A 16,033-nucleotide genomic window follows, 5' to 3' on the forward strand; every position below is an offset into this window, starting at 1 on the left:
GTGTGACTGGGTAGAGCCAAAACCTCCCCATCGGCCCTTCCCTGAGTGTGAGAGTAGCAGCGCCCAAACCCCCTGATCGGCCCTGCTCTGTGGGTGATAGAGGGCGGTACCCCAACCCCCTGATGGGCCGTGCTCTGCGCGTGACAGGGGGCAGCACCCCAACCCCCTGATTGGCCCTGCTCTGTGCGTGACAGGGTATGGAGCCCCAACCCCCCTGATGGGCCCTGCTCTGTGTGTGACGGGGTGGCGCCGCAACCTCCCCATCGACCCTGCCTTGAGTGTCCCCCAACCCCGCAATCGGCCCTACCCTGAGTGTGACTGAGTGTGGCATCACAACCTCCCGATTGCCCTTCTCTGTGCATGACGGGGGGCCAACTCCCCAATTGGCCCTACTCTGAGCCTGACCAGGGGCTGCACCTAGGGATTGGGCCTGCCCTCTGCCACCCGGGAGCAGGCCTAAGCCAGCAGGTCGTTATCTCCCAAGGGGTCCCAGACTGCGAGAGGGCACAGGCTGGGCTGAGGGACTCCCCTCCCCCCGAGTGCACAAATTTTTGTGCACCGGGCCTTTAGTACTTATATAAGAATCAAGAGGAAATCAATAATGATATAGCTACAATAAAAAACCTGATGGAAATTTTCAACAGTAGACTAGAAGAAGAGGAGGACTGATTTAGTAAGTTAAAAAATGGGGAAGAGAAACAAGCCCAATCAGAACAGCAATTGGAGAAGTAAATTAGGAACCAGGAGGATTGCCTGAGGGAGCTTTGGGACAACCTGAAACAAAGTAACATACATATAATAGGGGTGCCAGTAGGTCATGAAGAGCAGCAAGGATTAGAGAACTTATTTGAAGAAATAATGACACTAAACTTGCCTGATTTGGGGAAGAAAAAGTCACACAAGCACAGCTAGTACCAAACAAGATGTACCCCAAAAGACCCACACCAAGACACATCATAATTACATTGCCAAATGTTAATGACAGAGAATCTTAAAGGCTAAAAGAGAAAGAATTACCTACAAAGGATCTCCTATTAGATTATTAAATTATTTCTCAACAGAGACACATCAGGCCAGAAAGGAATGGAATAAATACAAAATAATCCAAAGCAAGGGACTGAATCCAACAGTACTCTATCCAGTAAGGCTAGGGAAGGGCAAATCAGGAGCTTCGCAGACCAAAAATGCTAAGGGAGTTTATCACTACCAAGCTGGCAAAGTAAGAAATGCTAAAGGCACTGTTATAAAGTTAACAGATATAAATGGAAGAAGGAACACAGGCATAAAGAATAAAAATGGCTACAAACAACTACTTATCCTATCTAATAAAAGAGAAACATGGTAATTAGCGTACGACTGCTACCCTTCCCATTGGCTAATCAGGGCGATATGCAAATTAACTGCCAGCCAAGATGGCGGCCGGCAGCCAGGCAGATGGAAGCAAACATGAGGTTTGCTTGCTTCAGTGACGGAGGACTCCAATGTTCCCCGCCTGCTGCTGCCGGCCTCTGAGCTGCAACTCTAAGCAACTATGTAACAAATATAGAAGCTAAACAAAACCCCAGAAACCTGCTTTAGTCGCCGCGCTTCAGCCAGCAGGATCACAACATTGTTTCAAATACAGAAGGTAAACAAAGGCCAGATACCTGCTTTCAGCAGCGGAGGCCTAAGAGCTGGAGCCTCAGAGCTAAAGCTGGCCTAGAATAAAAAAGAAAAAACGAAAAAAAGGAGCGGTTGGGAGCTTCAGTCACCCCCAGCCTGAAACAGCCCTCAGCCCCTCACCCAGACTGGCCAGGCACCCCAGTGGGGACTCCCACCCTGAAGGGTGTGTGACCAGCTGCAAACAGCCATCTTCCCCTCACCCAGGCTGGCCAGGCACCCCAGTGGGGACCCCCACCCTGATCCAGGACACCCTTCAGGGCAAACCAGCCGGCCCCCACCCGTGCACCAGGCCTCTATCCTAAATAGTAAAAGGGTAATATGCCTCCCAGCACCGGCATCAGCGTGACAGGGGGCAGCGCCCAAACCCCCTGATCGCCCTGCAGCTCTGTGTGTGACAGGGGGCGGGGCCACAACCTCCCTATCCGCCCTGCTCTGTTTGTGACAGGGGAAGGCGCCCCAACCCCCTGATCGGCCCTGCTCTGTGTGTGACAGGGTACGGAGCCCCAACCCCCCTGATGGGCCCTGCTTTGTGAGTGACAGGGCAGCGCCCCAACTCCCTGATTGGCCCTGCTCTGTGTGTGAGAGGGTGTGGCCCTGCAACCTGCCCATCGACCCTGCCTTGAGTGTGAAAGGGGGCGGTGCCCCAATCCCCCAATCGGCCCTACCCTGAGTGTGACTGAGGGTGGCATCGCAACCTCCTTATCCGCCCTGCTCTGGGCATGACAGGGGCGGCGCCCCAACTCCCCAATCAGCCCTGCTCTGAGCCCGTCCAGGGGCTGCAACTAGGGATTGGGCCTGCCCTCTGCCACCCAGGAGCAGGCCTAAGCCATCAGGTCGTTATCTCCCGAGGGGTCCCAGACTGCGAGAGGGCACAGGCTAGGCTGAGGGACGCCCCCCTTCCCCCCGTGTGCACAAATATTTGTGCACCGGGCCTCTAGTCTATATATATAAAACCCTAATATGCAAATAGTCTAAAAGGTGGGACAACCAAACAGTCACTATGATGTGCGCTGACCACCAGGGTGTGCACGTGGAACATGGTCGGCATCGGCAACAGGCAGCAAAGCATGGAACATGGCAGGCATCAGCCGTGGAGGGATAGTGGAGCAGGTGAGAAGGGACACCCGACCAAGGCACGGCACCGCTCATTGTAATTGGGTAGAGGCTCTGGTGGTTACTGAAAATTCTATGTTCCCGCATGCCATGGTCCCACCCAGCACTCGCCCCACTTGCACCAACTGTTGGCGCCGGAGCTTCTGGTCACACTTGCTGCCAGTGCTGTCCCCACTTGCACCTGCTGCCGGCACAGCCGCTCTAATTCGCTGCTGATGCTTGGCGCTGGTCCCGATCACTCAGCGCCATCAGTGGGTGCGAGTGGCAGCAGTACTTGAGAGCAGTGGTGGCAGGAGCGGGCCTGTGGGCAGACAGGGGACAAGGGGCTTCAGTGGGAGGGGCCAGGCGGGGGCACAGGATGGGCTGAGACCCACCCTGTGCCTACTGCAGCCTCATGGCCCACAGTTCCTTTTAAGGTGCAGATTCGTGCACTGGGCCCCTAGTCCTATATAATAAAAGGCTAATATGCAAATCAACTGAAGGGCAGAATGAACGGTTGCTATGATGTGCACTGACCACCAGGGGAAAGAAGCTTAAAGCAGGAGCTGCCCCCTGGGGGTCAGTGCACTCCCACAGAGGGAGCACCGCTCAGCCAGAAGCCAGGCTCACAGCTGACGATCACAGTGGCGGTAGCGGGAGCCTCTCTCACCTCTGCGGCAACACTAAGGATATCTGACTTCCAGCATAGGCCGCGGGGAGCGGGCCTAAGCCATCAGTCAGACATCCCCGAGGGCTCCTGGACTGTGAGAAGGTGCAGGATGGGCTGAGGGGACCCCCCCGCCCCCAGAATGCATGAATTTCTTGCACTGGGCCTCTAGTCAATAATAACCTTAAATGTAAATGGACTAAATGCTCCCATCAAAAGACAGAGTTGCTGAATGAATAAGAAAACATGACATATATATGCTGTCTAAAAGAGACCCACCTCAGAACAAAGTACTCACACAGACTGAAAGTGAATGGATGAAAAAATATCTGTCAGGCAAATGGAAATGAAAATAAAATAAAGCTGTGGTAGCAATACTTATACCTGACAAAATAACCTCAAAGTGAAGGCCATAACAAGAAGTAAGGAAGGCCACTTCATAATACTAAAGGGATTAATACAAGAGGATATAACTCTGGTAAACATATATGCACCCAATACAGGAGCACACAAATACATAAAAAAACTTCTGGAAGATATCAAGGGAGAGATCGATAACAATACAATCATAGTAGGGGAATTTAATGCCCCCATTGACATCACTAGATAAATCCCCAAACAAAAAATCAGCAAAGAAATAGCAATGCTAAATGATTCACAAGGTTAGATGGAGTTAATTGACATCTTCAGAACATTCCACCCCAAGGCTATAGGATATATATTCTCAAGTGCACATGGGAGATTCTCAAAGATAGAATATATATTGGAAGACAGGCAAAGTCTCTTTAAATTCAAGGAGATTGAGATATCAAGCAACTTCTCAGATCATAATGGCATATTAGTAATAAATTACAATAAAAACAATCATAAAAATTCAAACACATGGAGGCTAAATAGCATGTTGGTAAACAATGATTGAGCCCTAACCAGTTTGATTCAGTGGATAGTGTGTTGGCCTGCGGATTGAAAGGTCCCAGGTTCGATTCCGGCCAAGGGCATGTACTTTGGTTGCGGGTACATCCCCAGTAGGAGGTGTGCAGGAGGCAGCTGATCGATGTTTCCCTCTCATCGATGTTTCTAACTCTCTATCCCTTTCTTCCTCTCTGTGAAAAATCAATAAAATATATTTAAAAAAAAATGATTGGGTTACCAAAGAGATTAAAGAAGAAATAAAAAACATCCTGGAAACAAATGATAACGAAAACACAACAATCCAAAATCTATAGGAAACACTGAAAGCAGTCCATAGAGGGAAGTTCATAGCATTACAAGCCTATCTCAAAAAAAACAAGAAAAACTGGTAATTAATTATCTAACTCTACAGCTTAACCAGTTAACTGCCATGATATTTTTAATTTAGTTAAAAAAAGGTCTGCCACTTGTGTCTATAGACACTTGGTGTACAAATGGTTAAAGAATTAGAAAGAGAGCAATAAGAAAAGCCCAGAGTAAGCAGAAGGAAGGAAATAATAAAGGTCAGAGTGGACATAAATGACATAGAGACCAACCCCCCCCCCCCTAAAACCCCACAAACGATACAAAAAATCAATGAAACCAAGAGCTGTTTCTTTGAAAGGATAAAGAGAAACTCTATTCCAACAAACTTTTCAACCTAGGAGAAATGGACATATTCCTAGAAAAATATGACCTTCCAAAACTCAATCAGGAAGAAAAAAACCTGAATAGGCTGATAACTGAGTAGGAAATTGAACCAGTAATCAAAAAACTTCCAGCAAACAAAAGCTCTGGACCAGATGGTTTTACAGGGGAGTTTTATCAACCATTCAAAGGAGAACTAGAACCTATTCTCTTCAGACTCTTCCAAAAATTTAAGAGGAAGGAACACTTCCAAGCTCTTTTTATAAAAACAGCATTACCCTAATCACCAAAACAGGTAAAGACACTACAAAAAAGAGAATTACAGGCCAGTGTGTCTGATAAATATAGATGCTAAAATCCTCAACAAAATCCTAGCAAATCACATTCAGCATTACGTTAGGAAGATCACACACCATGACAAGTGGAATTTATTCCGGGGATGCAAGGATGGTACAATATCTGCAAATCATTAAACATGATACATGACATAAACAAATTGAGAGATGAAAACCACATAATCTTAAAAGTTAATGCAGAAAAAGCATTTGTAAAAATTTAACACCCATTCTTGATAAAAAAAAAACTCTCAGCAAGCTGGGAATAGAGGGATTATACCTTAACATAATAAAAGCCATATATGACAAACCTATAGCCAACATCATACTCAATGGACAAAAAATAAAAGCATTTCCACAAAACAAAACAAAAACAAAACCCAGGAAAAAGACGCAGAAAAGCAGAAATAAAAGGCATCCAAATTGGAAAAGAAGTCAAAGTGTCTTTATACACAGATGGCATGATATTGTACATAGAAAACCCTAAAGACCATAAAAAAACTACTAGATTTGACAAATGAATTTGGCAATATAGCAGGATACAAAATTAACACCCCAAAATCTATCACTTTTTTATATACCAACTAGGGGCCCGGTGCACGAAATTCGTGCACTGGGTGGGGGGGGGGGAGTGTCCCTCAGCCCAGCCTGCCCCCTCTCACATACTGGGAGCCCTCAGGCATTGACCCCCATCACCCTCCAATCGCAGGATCGGCCCCTTGCCCAGGCCTGACGCCTCTGACAGAGGTGTCAGGCCTGGGCAGGGGACCCTCATTTCCCCCCATCACTGGCTCTGCCCCTTGCCCAGGCCTGATGCCTCAGCCAGAGGCGTAGACCCCCATCACCCTCTGATCACCTAATCGGCCCCTTGCCCAGGCCTGATGCCTCTGCCAGAGGTGTCAGGCTTGGACAGGGGACCCCCACCTCCCCCCGATCACTGGCTCTGGCTCCCGCCCAGGCCTGAGGCCTCTGGCCCAGGAATCATGCCTGGGCAGGGGACCCCCATCTCCCTCTGATCGCTTGCTCCACCCCCCGCCCAAGCCTGACGCCTCTGACCCAGGCTTCAGGCCTGGGCAAGGGGACCATCATATCCCCCCAATCCCCGGCTCAGCCCCCCGCCCAGGCCTGATGCCTCGGCCAGAGGAGTTGACCCTCATCACCCTCCGATCACCAATCACCGGATCGGCCCCTTGACCAGGCCTGAGGCCTCCGGCGGAGGTGTCAGGCCTGGGCAGGGGACCCCCAGCTCCCCGTGGTTGCAGGCTCCGCCCCTGCCCAGGCCTAACACCTCTGGCTGAGGCGTCCGGCTCGGGCAGCGGGGACCCGCAGCTGCAGCAGCCCCGCGATCGTGGGCACCGCTTTAGGCCCAGGCAAGGGACCCCTAGCTCCTGGGACTGCCAGCTTCGACCGTGTCCAGCTCCCATCGCTGGCTCCACCCCTACTTCCTGCTATCACTGGCCAGGGCGGCAAAGGCGCCTGATTCTCCGATCATGGCTGGGGGGCAGGGCAAAGGCAGCCCCAGGGCCACCTTTGCCCTGCCCCCCAGCTCTTAGCTCCTCCCTGGGTTTCTGATCACTGTCAGTGGCAGGGGTCTTCTTCCTGCTTTCCCTTTCGCCTCCCTGCATTGTGCCTACATATGCAAATTAGCCGCCATCTTGTTGGCAGTTAACTGCCAATCTTAGTTGGCAGTTAACTGCCAATCATAGTTGGCAGTTAATTTGCATATAGCCCTGATTAGCCAATGAAAAGGGTATCGTACGCCAATTACCATTTTTCTCTTTTATTAGATAGGATAATGAACTCACAGAAAGAGAAACAAACAAAAAACCAATCCCGTTTACCATTACATCAAAATAATTAAGATACTTAGGATTAAACTAAAGAGGTAAAATACTTGTACTCGGAAAACTACAGGACAATGAAAAAAGAGATTGAGGAAGACACAAACAAATGGAAGAATATACCGCGTTCATGGATTGGTAGAGTCAGCATCATTAAAATGTCCATACTACCCAAAGCAATCTATAGATTTAATGCAATCTCCATTAAAATACCAAAGGCATATTTCAGAGACCTAGAACAAACTCTTTAAAATTTCATCGGGCATAAAAAACAAACAAACCCTGAATAGCCGCAACAATCTTGAGAAAGAAAAAAAAAAGTTGGTGGATCACAATACCATATATCAAGCTATATTACAAAACCACTCTTTTCAAAACTGCCTGGTACTGGCACAAGAACAGACATATAGACCAATGGAACAGAATAGAGAACACCGAAATCAACCTAAGCCATTATGCTCAATTAATATTTGACAAAGGAGGCAAGAGCATACAATGGAGTAAAGACAGTCTCTTGGGAATGCAGACTGGTGCAGCCACTGTGTAAAACAATATGGAGTTTCTTTAAAAAATTAAAAATGGAACTTCCATTTGACACAATCACACTTCTAGGAATATACCTCAAGAAACCAAAAACACTAATCAGAAAGGACTTAAGCACCCTATATTCATAGCAGAACAATTTACAATCGGCAAGGTTTGGAAACAGCCTTAATTGCCCATCAGCAGTTGAGTGGATGAAAAAACAGTGGTACATCTACACAATGCAATACTACACTGCTGTAAAAAAAGGTACTCTTGCCATTTGATACATCATAGATGGACCTGGAAAGCATTATGCTAAGCAAAATAAGTCAGTCAGAGACTAAGTTAAATATCACATGATCTCATTCATTTGTGCATTATAATGAACATAAACTGATGAACAAAAATAGATACAGAGACAGAGAAGCAACGAACAGACTGTCAAACTTTAGAGGGAAGGCAGACGAGGGTTGTGAGAGAGTAAGAGATAAACCAAAGGGCTTGTATGCATGCATATAAGCATAATCAATGGATATAGCATTAGGGGGATGAGGGCATATGCTCGGTGGTTGGGGTGGCCTGGGAGAGGTCAATGGAGGAAAAAGTATACATATGTAATACTGTATGTAATACGTTAAAAAATAAAGAATTTAAAAAAATACAGCCTAGTCACAATGCATTATTGATCTTTCCTATATTACTGGTTTCTGTTTGGTAATATTAAGTTTATGAATTTCATACCTGCATTTATTAATGAAATTCACTTCTTTTATTTTTTTTTATACTATTCTTTGGTATCAAGATGTTGTTTATCCTCATATAGATTTTGCTGATAATCTTATAATCTCTGAAAAATTTTAAGTAGGAATAGTTTCAAATAATATTAGAATAATAATAATTTCAGAATATGTTACTATCCAGGAATATTTTCCACTTCTGATTAATTTCCTTGAAAGATATAGGATTATTCAAGTTTTCTATAGCTGCTAGGTTATTTTTCCTGGGAATTTGTGTATTACATAGAAGTTTTCAAATATATTGCCACAATGATGCTAATAGTATTCTTTAATTGTTCTTTTTTTAATTAAGTCTTTTTTGTTTATACTATTACCATTGTTCCTCTTTCCCCCCCCCAAACCAGTTCCCACCCCATCCTCTGCCCTTAACCCCCCCCCCCACACTGTACTCATCCATAGGTGTACGATTTTTGTCCAGTTTCTTCCTATACCCCCAGACCCCTTTCTCCCCATGAATTGTCAACCCACTCCCTTTCTATGCCCCTGATTCTATTATATTCACCAGTTTATTCTGTTCATCAGATTTTTTATTCACTTGATTTTTAGATTCAGTTGTTGATAGATATGTATTTGTTGTTCATAATTTTTATCTTTACCTTTTTCTTCTTCTTCCTCTTCTTACAGAATACCTTTCAGCATTTCATTTAATACTGGTTTGGTGGTGATGAACTCCTTTAGCTTTTTCTTATCTGTGAAGCTCTTTATCTGACCTTCAATTCTGAATGATAGCTTTGGTGGGTAAAATAATTTTGATTGTAGGTTCTTGCTATTCATCACTTTGAATATTTCTTGCCACTCCCTTCTGGCCTGCATAGTTTTCTGTTGAGAAATCAGCTGACAGTCATATGGGTACTCCCTTGTAGGTAACTGACTGTTTTTCTCTTGGTGCTTTTAAGATTCTCTCTTTGTTTTTTGCTCTTGGCATTTTAATTATGATGTGTCTTGGTGTGGTCCTCTTTGGATTCCTTTTGTTTGGGGTTCTCTGCGCTTCCTGGACTTGTAAGTCTATTTCTTTCACCAGGTAGGGGAAGTTTTCTGTCATTATTTCTTCAAATAGGTTTTCAATATCTTGCTCTCTCTCTTCTTCTGGCACCCCTATAATTCGGATGTTGGTGCGCTTGAAGTTGTCCCAGAGGCTCCTTACACTATCTTCGTATTTTTGGATTCTTTTTTCTTTTTGCTTTTCCAGTTGGGTGTTTTTTGCTTCTTCGTATTTCAAATCTTTGACTTGATTCTTGCGATCCTCTAGTCTGCTGTTGGATCTCTGTATAATATTCTTTATTTCAGTCAGTGTATGCTTAATTTCTAATTGGTCCTTTTTCATATCCTCGAGGGTCTCACTAGACTTATTGAGGGTCTCACTAAATTTATCGGCGTATTCTAGAAAATTCTTGAGAAACTTTATAAGTGTGGTTTCGAACTCTATATCCAGTTGTTTGCTTTCCTCCATTTCTGTCATTTGTGACCCGTTTCTTTGTCTCCACATTTTGGCTGCTTCCCTGTGTTGATAGAGTGGCTTTGTGTGCCTGGTGTCCTATAGGGCCCAGTGGCTCAGCCTCCCCAATTACCTGAGGTGGACACTCTTGGTGCACCCCTTTGTGGGCTGTGTGCACAGTCTTATTGTAGTTAAGCCTTGATTGTTGTTGGTATCAGTGGAAGGAATTGACCTTCAGGCCAATTGGCTGTGAGAATCAGCTGTGTCTATGGTGGGAGAACTTATGTGCTGGAGACACCCTTATGGGGCAAGACTTGTGTCAGTGGGGCTTTAATGCTCACTGAGTCTACCCCCTGAGTGTGTCCCTTATGGATCTGAGGAGTTGTAATCTGGATGGTTTCACTCTGACCACTGGGTACACTGGCTCTTGGGTCTCTAAGGAGGTGCTAATTTAGCCTCTGCCTGAGGCTATCCAGCAGGAGCTACGGAGAGATCTGCAGATTCCTCTTCTTTGTTTGGGGTTTGGAGGTGCCCAGATGAGGCCCAGCTGTGAAGCATTGCAAGCTGCTGTGGGGTCTTGGGCCTTCTTTTGGAAGTTCTGGGTCTCTCTGACCCAGCTGCAGTTTGTTAGGTAATTTTAGATTGCAAACGGCCAGGCCATTCATATTGAAAAGCCTCTGCGCACAGCTTGGGTGGGGCGGGATCTCAGGGAATCAACAGGGTAGAGGAAAGAGCTATGGCTGATCCTTAGCCCTGCCCTAAGAGGCCCTGGGTCTCAGTGTCCTGTGGTAATTGCTGCAAGCACCTCTGAGAGAAAGCTGCCCTTGTGTTCCGCCTGATGCCAGACAGTCCAGTTTCTCCCTATATGAGTCTGGGTCCCCAGAGTCTCGCCCGGAACTGGAGTTCAGAGCAGTCTGGGGCTTGTGTCTCCCTCCCGATTGAAAAAGACAACCACGTCCTCAGTTGCCAGCCCTTTCCGCACACGCCTCAGACCTCTGCACTTTACTTCCTCACCTCCTCTGACTCTCAGTGTGCTTTTCTCTTTCCTTCTAGTTTTAGAATTTCCACTCAGCCAGCCTTCCTGTGGTTCTGGATGATGTCACTTTTGTCTTTTATTTGTAGTTTTGAAATGCTTGTGGGAGGCAGCAATTTCAGGTGTTTACCTATGCCGCCATCTTGGTTTCTCTCCTTATTATTATTCTTGATATTGATTATTTGTGTGCTCTCTCTTCTTGATCAGTTTTCCCAGAGTTTTCAGTTTATCTGTCCTTTCAGAGAATGGCTTTAGGCTTTGTTAATCCTCTCAGTATTATGTTCATTTCCTATTTAATCAATTTCTGCTGTTAACTTTTCCCCCTTCTAAATTCTTTGGGCTTATTTTGCTGTAGTTCTAATTTCTTATGATGGATGCTTAGCTCATTAATAATTATTTAAGGATATAAACTTGCCCCCAAGTAGTACTTGAGCTGCTTTCACAAGTTTTACTTGTGGAATTTGTTATTGTAGAGTTCAAAATATTGTCTAAATGTCATGGTTTTTTTTTTTAATTATTTCTTCATTTGTAAACAAAAGGTAACTTTGTTAATTTTTCAATATATGGAAATTTTAATTTTAAACAAGTGAGGATGTTTTTGTTACCAGTTGCTAACATCACCTTGTGGTTAGAGAAGCTTCTCCATCAAGTTTTAACTTGAAATGTGATTCTACTTGCTTTGCATCCCAGAATACAGTCAATATTGTAATATTGCTTGTGCTTAACAAGAATGTATATTCTTGATATTGGGTAAAGCATTAATTTAAGTTTAGATTTGTTAGGTCAAGTTTGTTGATGACATTGTGTAAATATTTTATATTCTGAGTTTTTTGTGTTGATCTAAATTGTGGATTTATCTACTTTCATCTCATAGGTCTATGAGTTTCTGCTTTACATTTGTAGAGACTATGTTATTATGTTCATACTAGAGGCCCAGTGCATGACATTCGTGCACTGGGGGATGTGGGGGTTCCTCAGCCCAACCTGCACCCTCTTCAATCTGGGAGCCCTCAGGGGAGCCCTCTCCAATCCAGGAGTTTCTGTCTGTCTTTGCAATCATATGAGTGAATTGTCTGAGACCCCAACTCAGTTTGGTTTGTTGCTCACAGAATAATAGAGGCTTTTTTTTTTTTCTTTGCTTCATTGGTGGAGATTTCCTGGAAGTTTTAGGATATCTTCCCTTTAATTTTTCCTAGACATTCTGATTTTACTTGTGTCTCTCACCTTTGCTTTCCCTCCATCCCCCACTGCAACAGTAACTTGCTCCAGGCTCACTTTGCTCTAGTGTCTAGGAGATCCGTCTGCCACCAGAACTATGATTCCCAGCATTCCTGGTGCTCCCCGTGCTCTGGGCTTCTGCTTCCGATCCTGTGGTTGCCAACAAAACTACTATTCCCAGAATTCCTGGTGCTCCCGTTGCTCTTGGTTTTCCCTTCCTGCTCTGTCTCCGTCCCATGGCCTCCCACTCTGCCAAGTCCTCCAAGCTGCCAGCTCTGTCTCTGTGCTCTTTGTCTGGTGGCTTGGGGAACTAGGCTCCCCAAGCCGCTCCTCTCTCTGCAGGCTCTCCCGCTCTCTCTCCACCTGACGCCTGTGTATGCAAATTAACCCACCATCTTTTTCGGGTTAATTTGTATACTCCTGATTGGCTGGTGATTGCAGTGGAGGGATGTTCAATTTACATTTTTCTCTTTTATTAGATAGGATACATTTAGATTTTTTGTATTTTCCTTGTAAATTGAAACTTTTATTATTATGAAATGATGCTCTTTCTACCTTAAATTCTATTTTGCCCCATATTAGTATAACTTAAAGTCTTTTGCTTAATATTTGCATGGTATACAATCCTTTTTGTTTACTTTTCCTGATCCCTTTCATTTTTGATGTGTCTATTATAAACATGTAGATGGGTTTTTAAAAATCCAGCCTGGCCCTAGCCAGTGTGGCTTAGTGGATAGAGCATTGGCCTGCATAGTGGAGGGTCCCAGGTTCGATTCCAGTCAAGGGCACATACCTGGGTTGCAGGCTTGATCCCCAGTGGGGGCATGCAGGAAGCAGCCAATCAATGATTCTCTCTCATCATTGATGTTTCTATTTCCCTTTCCCTTCCTCTCTGAAGTCAATAAAAAACATATGTTTTAAAAAATAATAAATAAAAAGAAAAATCAAGTCTGACAGTTTATTTTTAATTTTACATTTTAATTATCATGCAAATTGATTTCTTTTCACCTGTATATTCCTATGAATTTTTTGATTGTGGTTAAATGTATATAACAGATTTTTATTATTTTAACCATTTTAAGTGTACAATTTAGTGGCATTACATATATTCACATTGTTGGGCATCTTTATCACTATACAGCTCTATAACTGCTCCATCATTCCAAGCAGAAACTTTGTACCCATAAGCAATAACTCCTTTATTGTTTCTTTCACAGTCCCTGGTAAGAAGTGTTTGACTTCTTTATGAATTTGACTATTCCAGATATCATATGTAAGTGGAATCATAAAATGTTTGTTGATTTATATCTGGCTTATTTTACTTGGCTTAATATTTTCAAGGTTCTTCTATGTTGTACCATGTATCAGAATTTTGTTTCTTTTTAAGGTTAAATAATATTTCATTGCATCTACGTATGACATCTTGTTTATCCATTCATCTCTTGGTGGACCATAGGGTTGTCTCCATCTTTTGCCTGTTATGAATAATGCTGCCATGCACTTTGGTCTACAGTCCTGTGCATTTTAACACTTGTAAAGATTCATTAACCCCCACTACAATAAGAATACACAGCAATTCTTTCACCTCAGAAAATACCCTGGTGCTCTCCTTTATAATCACACCTTCCCTTCACCTATTCTCCTTGGCAAGCACCACTCTCTTGTCCATGACTGTAGTTACATAACTCCAACAAGGTTTTATAAATGGGATCATAAGTGTAATTTTTTGAAGCTGGCTTTCATTCAGCTTAATGTCTTTGACATTTACCCAATTTGTTGTGTGGATCAAGAATTTTCTTCCTTGTTGTTGAGCAGTATGCCATTCACTATATATATGTACAACTGTGTGTTTATTCACAGGTTGAAGGACAAAGGAGTTGTTTTGAGTTTTTTGCTACAGATTTTTGGGAGGACATGAGTTCTCATTTTTAGGGTAAATACCCAGCAGTAAGCTTGCTAGGTCAGGTGTAAAGTACATGTTTAATTTTGTAAGAACTAGAGGCCTGGTGCATGAAATTCGTGTACTGGCGGGCAGGGGGTGTCCCTCAGCTCAGCCTGCACCCTCTCCAATCTGGGACCCCTCGGGGGATGTCTATGTCCGGCAGTCGGACATCCCTCTCACAATCCTGGACTGCTGGCTCCCAACCGCTCGCCTGCCTGCCTGCCTGATTGCCCCTAACCACTTCTGCCTGCCAGCCTGATCACCCTCTAACCACTCCCCCACCAGCCTGATCGACACCTAACGGCTCCCCTGCCATCCTGATTGCCCCCAACTGCCCTCCTCTGCCAGGCCAGTCGTCCCCAACTGCCCTCCTCTGCCAGGCTGGTCGTCCCCAACTGCCCTCCCCTGCCAGCCTGGTCGCCCCCAACTGCCCTCCCCTGCCAGCCTGGTCGCCCCCAACTGCCCTCCCCTGCCAGCCTGGTAGCCCCTAACTGCCCTCCCCTGCAGGTCTGGTCACCTGCAACTGCCCTCCCCTGCCGGCCTGGTCGCTCCCAACTGCCCTCCCCTGCTGGCCTGATCTCGCCCTGAACTGCCCTCCCCTGCTGGCCTGATCTCACCCCCAATTGCCCTCCTCTGCCAGCCTGATCTAGCCCCAAACTGCCCTCCCCTGATGGCCTGCTGGCCCCCAACTGCCCTCCCGTGCCAGCCTGGTCCCCCCCAACTGCCCACCCCCCTTGCTGGCATGATTGTCCACACCTGCCCTCCCCTGCCGGCCATCTTGTGACCACATGGGGGCGGTCATCTTTGGCCACATGGGAGCAGCCATCTTGTGCGAGGACGTGATGGTCAATTTCCATATTACCTCTGTATTATATAGGATTGGCAAATCATTTCTCCCATTGGCTGTAGCATTTTGTATTTGCATCAGCAGTGTGTGAAAACTCTGGTTGCTCTTCATCCACACTGGATATTGTCAGTATTTTTTATTTTAGTCTTTCACATGTGAATTATAGTATCTCATCATGTTTTAATATTCTCTAATTACTATTATCAAGTACACTATACTTGCATATGCCATCTTTATAACCTCTTTGGACAAGTGTTTATTCAAGTCCTTTGATTATAGTTTTTCATTGTTGCATTTTGACAATTCTTTATATATTCTGGATACATTATATTGCATATGTCTTTGTCAGATACATAATCTGCACATGTTTTTCCACTCTGAAACCTGTCTTTTAATAATCTTGGCAGTTCTTTGGCAGAGCAAATGTTTTAGATTTTGATAGGTGAAATTTATCATTTTTTCCTTTGTAGATGGTGTTTTTTGTGTCATTTCTAAGAATTCTTCCTAATGAAGATTTTCTTCTATTTAAAAATTGTAGATTTGATGTTTTCATTTGCATTTATGAACCATTTAAAAAAATCAATACATTTTTTGAGAAATTTTAGGTTTATAGAAAAGTTGATTGGAAGTTATAGAGAATTCTCATATACCCATTTACTCCCCTCCCCCAATTTCCCCTATTATTAACATCTTGTATTATGTCATATATTTGTTACAATTGATGAGACAATATCAATACATTATTATTAACTTAAGTCCATTTTCAAATTGGGATTCACTCTTTGTGTTGTACATTCTGTGGATTTGGAAAATGTGTGGTGACATGTATTCACATTACAATATTGTACAGAATAGTTTTACTGCCTTAAAAGTTCCTTGGACTCTAGTTAGTATTCATCCCTTCCCTCCACGCTCCCATCCCCACTCCCCCACCCTCAGCAACCACTGATTATTTACTATTGCTCTAGTTTTGCCTTTTTGAAAACATGATATGGTTGTAATCCCATAGTTTATACCCTTTTCATATTGTCTTCTTTCAC

The 16,033-nt window shown here is 44.4% G+C and overlaps 1 protein-coding gene across 6 annotated transcripts in view; it reads left to right on the plus strand.

Moving 5' to 3' along the window:
* Window positions 1-16,033, plus strand: part of MIPOL1 (mirror-image polydactyly 1) — a 342,087-nt gene that overhangs the window by 24,817 nt on the left and 301,237 nt on the right. For 3 of the 6 annotated variants that reach the window (XM_059710910.1, XM_059710871.1, XM_059710904.1), the window contains exon 2: window positions 13,422-13,477. The exons of the other annotated variants lie outside the window; for them this stretch is intronic. The gene's annotated coding sequence lies outside the window, so the exon portion shown is untranslated. The remainder of the gene's footprint in view (window positions 1-13,421; window positions 13,478-16,033) is intronic. 6 annotated transcript variants of the gene reach the window in all.

Source organism: Myotis daubentonii, chromosome 1 (assembly GCF_963259705.1).
Source record: "Myotis daubentonii chromosome 1, mMyoDau2.1, whole genome shotgun sequence".
In the NCBI taxonomy this organism is placed as follows: domain Eukaryota; kingdom Metazoa; phylum Chordata; class Mammalia; order Chiroptera; family Vespertilionidae; genus Myotis; species Myotis daubentonii.